Source organism: Enhydra lutris, unplaced genomic scaffold, assembly GCF_002288905.1.
Source record: "Enhydra lutris kenyoni isolate GAN:26980312 unplaced genomic scaffold, ASM228890v2 scaffoldscaffold13, whole genome shotgun sequence".
NCBI classification, from domain to species: domain Eukaryota; kingdom Metazoa; phylum Chordata; class Mammalia; order Carnivora; family Mustelidae; genus Enhydra; species Enhydra lutris.
This window is the reverse complement of record NW_019154097.1, coordinates 27,101,294-27,107,293: the sequence shown is the minus strand read 5'-3', so window position 1 is coordinate 27,107,293 and position 6,000 is coordinate 27,101,294. Positions and strand designations below refer to the sequence as shown.

General features: G+C 49.5%; 1 protein-coding gene across 1 annotated transcript in view; it reads left to right on the top strand.

The window, feature by feature from the left end:
* The first annotated feature begins 370 nt into the window (after nucleotides 1–370).
* Nucleotides 371–6,000, top strand: part of LOC111145926 (N-acetyllactosaminide alpha-1,3-galactosyltransferase) — a 52,440-nt gene continuing 46,810 nt past the window's right edge. The window contains exon 1 of the mRNA XM_022501242.1: nucleotides 371–842. The gene's annotated coding sequence lies outside the window, so the exon portion shown is untranslated. The remainder of the gene's footprint in view (nucleotides 843–6,000) is intronic.

The following is a 6,000-nucleotide window of genomic DNA, read 5'->3' as shown; positions in this document are numbered from 1 at the left end:
TCCCTGTCCCCATCCTGTCCCTGTCCGCATCCTGTCCCCGTCCGCATCCTGTCCCCGTCGTTGCCTCTGCCCAGCCTACAGACTCGCCAGAGGGGCTGCGGGCGGGGTTCTCCCCACGCGGTCCTCGGGATACGGGAGGGAGAGAGGATGCCTTGGGGGAGGGCACGGGGGTAGGACCCTCGTCCCTGAGGAATCTGGAAAGGAGTGAGGGGTCTGTCCCCTCCTGTCGGGCGGGACAGAAGATGGCTCTGGCCCAGGACCGGAAGGTAAGAGGATGCCCCTGGGAAGGGCGAGCCTGGGAAGGTACAGCGAGGGGCGGGTGAGCCCCTGAAAGCAAGAGCACAGGGGGGAGTGGTCGGAGAGCGAGAGCGAGGACCGAGCCAAACACCCAGCGCCGCGCGGGGAAAGTTTCAAACATTTGTAACTTTGGCAGCAAAAGGGCCTGCTGCACTGGGTTGAAGGGAGGAGACAGGGTCCCTTCGACTTTACAAACCACCCAGTTCCTGCTAGAAAGGGACACCACCCGCCTTTGAAAATGGCAGAAAAACAGCTAAACAGAATGATTGCACAAACTCTTGAAAGGCATCCAAAAAATCAGTAAAGTGGAAAAAATTGTCAGCGCTCGAGAAGAGAAAGCAGGACGAATTGAGATTTCCCAATCTTCCCGCTGGCAGGCGGGAAGAAGGAGGAAGGCGAGGAGGGTGTCAACGCTGCTCCTCCCCGCCCCCTCGCCCAGGAAGGAGAGGAGACCCGAGCGGCTGCTGCCGTGGTTTTGCTTGTCGTTTGCGCGCCTTCTGGCTCCTGCACAGGCCTCGTTGTCTCCTCCGTTTACCTGGAAATAGGTACGTCTCAGGAGGCAGGAGATGCCCCAGGGAGCCCGGGCCTTGCTGCTTCTTAGCTGGGCGACGCTTGCCCAGGGGCAGCCTCAGTTTCTGCAACTATGAAATGGGGATGCTGTTCTGAGTAAGAATTTGCCAGTGCGGAGGGGCCAGTGTGAGAGGTGCTGGGTGGGGACATGGTTATTCTGTTGCCCTTCTGTGCCTTTGTGGATACACTAAGCAAGTACTTTTATCTTGTTCCAAGTTCTTGCTAGGTTTACCTTACCTCCAGCACCAGATGGGGGGCAGGTGCAGATCTCGGTTATTGCTACAAGTGGCAGATTCTCAATGACTGAAGAAAGCAGAGCTGAAAAAGTCCCTACCGTTTTTACCTTTTTACCTAGTCCGAGAGATTTCGGGCTGTGCCTCGGGGAGTCTTGTGGTCCTGGATGCCTAGCACCATAATTGGAGAGGAGAGCCTCCAGGGCAGGGCTCTGACCCCTCCCTGCCTTCTTTCAGACGGAACAAGTTTCCTTCTAGAAGCCTTTATCTCTTCCATATATTGGGAAACCCCAGGGGCTGTTTTTAGTGTCACATTCTTCAGATCCAGTCTGATTTTGTCGTGGTGAGTGGAGAAACTGATTCAAGAGGTGTGCAAAGTGACTAGTGTGACTAGTCTGATGGCCAGACCTTGCCAGGAAACCTGTCCCCCGAGTCCTGGGCTGGGAGCCCCTTTCCCTGGCCCTGGTGGCTCTGAGCAGCCATTCTGCCAGCTGTTAGCACCGGCTCATTTGGACCCTAACTCCAGGGCCTCAGGTCCATCTCCTTCTCCTGGAAGAATCGTATGGTCTGAGGTTTTGTTTTGTTTTTCCTTAGGACTTTTGTGGAACTTCACATGGGACTTGGTTTCACAGGCTGAGATAAAAAAGAAATGCGTTCAGCAGGAGCTAGTGGGTACACTGGCCCCCCATCTGAGCCCAGCCAGACAGGGTGGGGAGTTCAGAGAGGCCAAGGGGCTCACCGCCCCCCACTCCCCATCATTCAGCTTTTAACTCGAGGCTGGGATTGGACTGCAGCTCTGTCTGACTCTAAGTCTTGTGCTCTTTACATTATGTTATCTCTCATGATGGATTAAAAAAAATGGCTAATGGACAGATGTCATTAAGATGGGAGCAAGGGTGAGGGGAGACGGGCTGAAAGGGGGGGGCAGCAGTAAGTGGGAGACTGGGCCTTCATACTATAAATGTAATCATATTTGAAACAGGTGTGTTTTCTGCACTGTAGTTTCTTTTTTAGTTGAGTGGGGTTTTTTTTTGTAGATACTTAAAATTATTTTATTTTTCTAATTTTTCATTAAAGAATAATCTACACACAATAGCATCCACAGATCTTAAGTGTTCAGTTCAAACATGTCTTGGCAGTCGCTTGTGGCTGTGTTGTTGCTACCCAAAATGAAATGTAAATATTTGCATCATCCTAGAAAGTTCCCATGCCAAACTAATTTTCCTTTGTCCTTACAGGCAACCATTTTTCTGATTTTATTACCATTGATTAATTTTCCCTGCTCTTGGGCTTCACGTAAATGGACTCGTACTGTTTATCTCAAGTTTATTTCACTTGACTTAGTGGTTTTCAAGGTCATCTGTATTGCTACATATATGAGTATTTGTCCCTTTTTATCTCTGAGTAGTACACGTTCCGGATGGGTATACCACAATTGGCTTATTTATTAAGTCTCTTGTTGATGAACATTTTGGGTAATTTCCAGTCGAGCTCTTAATTTCTTGTAGAATTCTTTTGTGGACATTTGTTTCACGTGGGAGTGATCCCCCAGAAATGTATGAGGCTCATGATTATTCCACACCCTTGACGATGTCTGGTGGCATCAGTTGTTTTGATTTTAGTTATTTTAGGGGCTGGCTGATGGTATCTCATACCTTCTATTTTTACAATGGAATTGTAAAGGTTGTTGGAGGATACAGCATGAACTGGGGACAGAATATGGACTAAGATAGTAGTTTGGAGGCCAGTAGTTGGAATTGTGACCTTAGGAGTGTGGATTTCTGGGCTCAGGTGAGCTCTCCGTGTATCACCTGAGATTTAAGACCTGGTCCTCCTATTCTGTACACGTGGCAAGTTCGTCCATGCTTATGGCTTTAAATGCAGCCTGCAGGACAATCATCTTATCTCCAGTTCACATTTCCATTTTGGGTCCCTGATTCACATGTTTAACTGCCCGTTGGGCATCTCTTCTTGGAGGTCTCAGCCACACTACAGACTTGACAAGAATGGAACAGCACTCATCATCTCATATTGGCTTTCCATCATGGGTCACTGGATGAATGATGGCACCACTGGGAGAATATATAAAGAGGAATGTTTGGGTCAAGGGCAGGGATAATGTATTTGGCTCCATGCTAAATGGTGCAGAACTGTCTGGGAAGATAAGGACAGGAAAATGCACTGGGCAGTCAGGAGATGACTGAAATCTGCTGGGTGTAGTTTTGGTGGAATGGAGGGCAGGCAAGCTAGATCGCTGAGATCTGAGAGCAAAAGAAGCAGAGACGGTGAATACAGGCAGCTCTTGCAAGAAATTTGTTTGAAAAGGCCAGAGGGAGATTGAGCTACAGTTGTCCAAAGACAGGGTGAAGGAAGGGATTTTAGGATGCAAAGGACAAGGGAAATGGAGGCTCGGGGGAAGGACTCAGTCCAGGAGAGGGAAGGTTGGCCAGTAGAGCAAGGTGCTAGGGGGAGTAGGAGGGAGCCGGGAGGTTGGTTTGAAAGAAGGATGGATGTCTCCACTTCTGAGGCTGGATGTGAGTGAACAAAGGGGAGAAAGCTTATCAGCTACAGAATTCTCTGTTGACCCTCCACATGCACAACCTTCGTGATGTGGAAGGTTCTTCACCATCTGCTCCCTTCTCATCTCACCTGGCTCGTGTGTATTGGGTAGTTTTTGCTGCAGCTGTGCTGTGTAACAAACAATCCTCCAGTCTTCGCTGACAGCTGCTAAAGTTTATGGTTTGCCTTATGTGGCGGCTGCAGAGCAGGAAGCCACGTGGTCTCGTGGCTGTGCTCCCCGTGCCAGCCAGACACATCTGCTCCATGTGTCTTCTCCCTTCAGAACGCAGGCTGAAGGACCTGCCTTGATCTGGTAGGTGTTGTTTTTGTGGTTAGAGCTGGAGGAAGAAAGGAAGGGTGGGATGTCTCATAAAGCCCGCGCTCTGAATGGGCCCAAAGTCAGTAAGACTGATGGATGGATATATAGGCACAAGTAGGGGGGAGGGGCAGAGGGACAAGCAGATGCCCCCCCGAGCAGGAAGCCCCACCACGCAGGGCTCCATCCCAGGATCTGAGATCATGACCTGAGCTGATATTAAGAGTCAGATGCTTAACCGACTGAATCACCCAGGTGCCCCATCTGTACCATTTTTTTTGGCAACAGCATTTGCTCAGTGTGTCTCTGTGGCACATTTTGGTAGTTCTTGCAATGTTTTCGTTATTTCAACAAACTCTGTCATTATTACTATAGTTGAATTGCTGCAATTTCATGACATCAACTTGGTTGTTAAAGCTGAGGCAGGATTTGAGAGGACTGACTCTAATTTTATTTTTATTTTTTTTTTGACTGACTCTAATTTTAAAAGAAGTTCTAACGTGAGCAAAATATTAGCAAACAGCCTCTTGTGCTCTAGAGAAATCATTCATGAAAGCAAGAATCATTGATGTAGCAAACTTCCCTCTTTTCTTGTTTTAAGAAATTGCTGAGCCACCCCAATCCGCAGCAACGAGTTACCCTGATCTGTAGCCATCGGCATCAAGGCAAGACCCTCCTCCACCAGCAAAAAAAATTCCAAATTGCTGAAAGTCCAGATACTGGCTAGCATTTTTTTTTTTTTTAAGCAATAAGGAATTTTTAAATTAAGACACATACGCTGTACTTTTTTTTTTTTTAAGAAATAATGCTCTTAATAGACTACAGTGTGGCATAAACATAACTTTTATAGGCATGAAAAAACCACAAAATTCTTTCAATTCGCTTGGTAGCAGTATTTGCTTTATTGCAGTAGTTGGGAATCAAACCTGCCGTATCTTGGGGGTATGTCTCTAACTCTGCTCTCTGGCAGGGAATGATGCTTGGGAACAGCACTCCAGTTAAGCACACATATTTGTTCATAACTCCCCAATACAAGTCTCCATTGATTTTTTTTTTTTAAGATTTTATTTATTTATTTGTCAGAGAGAGAGATGGAGAGAGAGCAAGCACAGGCAGACAGAATGGCAGGCAGAGGCAGAGGGAGAAGCAGGCTCCCTGATGAGCAAGGAGCCCGATGTGGGACTCGATCCCAGGACGCTGGGATCATGACCCGAGCCGAAGGCAGCTGCCCAACCAACTGAGCCACCCAGGCGTCCCGATTTTTTTTTTTTTTTTATCTCTCAGAACAAGTCCCCATTGCACGGTCTACTCTTTGGGACAGTTGCCCTCTCTGCAGGCATGGCAGTGCGCTTTCAAGTCCGTGTAGCTTTGTGCACACGGTCCCTCCGTCTGGGAGTCTCCCTGGAACCAAGTGTCTGACCCCGTGCAGGCAGGCAGTCCTACCTCTTTGTCGTCCTGTACTTCCACGCCGCTGAGCCTGCTTCATTGAGGGGCAGTCCGCTCCAGCCCGGACCGCTGCTGCCATGGCTCTGTGCTCTCTGCTCCAGGCGCGTGTCCTCTAGTACATCTCGTCACCGGAACCCGTGCCTTGCCAGACCGGGCCGATTGGGGTTTTGAATTTTCCCAGGCCCCACTCTGCCGTCAAGGTAGAAGACCCCTGTTCCTTTATGGGGCAGCCAGTCTCTTGCAGGAGCTGGAGCCGCCCTCTCAGCCACTCTTCATCCCCCCCACCCTTTGAATTTCTGCTCAGGCCTCAGTTCCTGAAACCTGCTCCTGGCTGTATGGCTCTGGGCTCTCTCCCATGCTGCCCAGCCTTGCTTGGAACGCCCTCCTCACTTCCTCGCCAAATCCACCAGCAGACTCCTACTCATGCTTCACAACCCAGCTGGATCATCATCCTTTCTGGGAAGCCAGTCTCTTCATCCTGCTTTCCAGGAGTCAGGCGCTGCCCTGCCCACCCCCACCCCACCCCCTTGCCTGCCCAGCTACCCTGGGGAACCTGCAGTTACGTTTTGTCACCTGTGG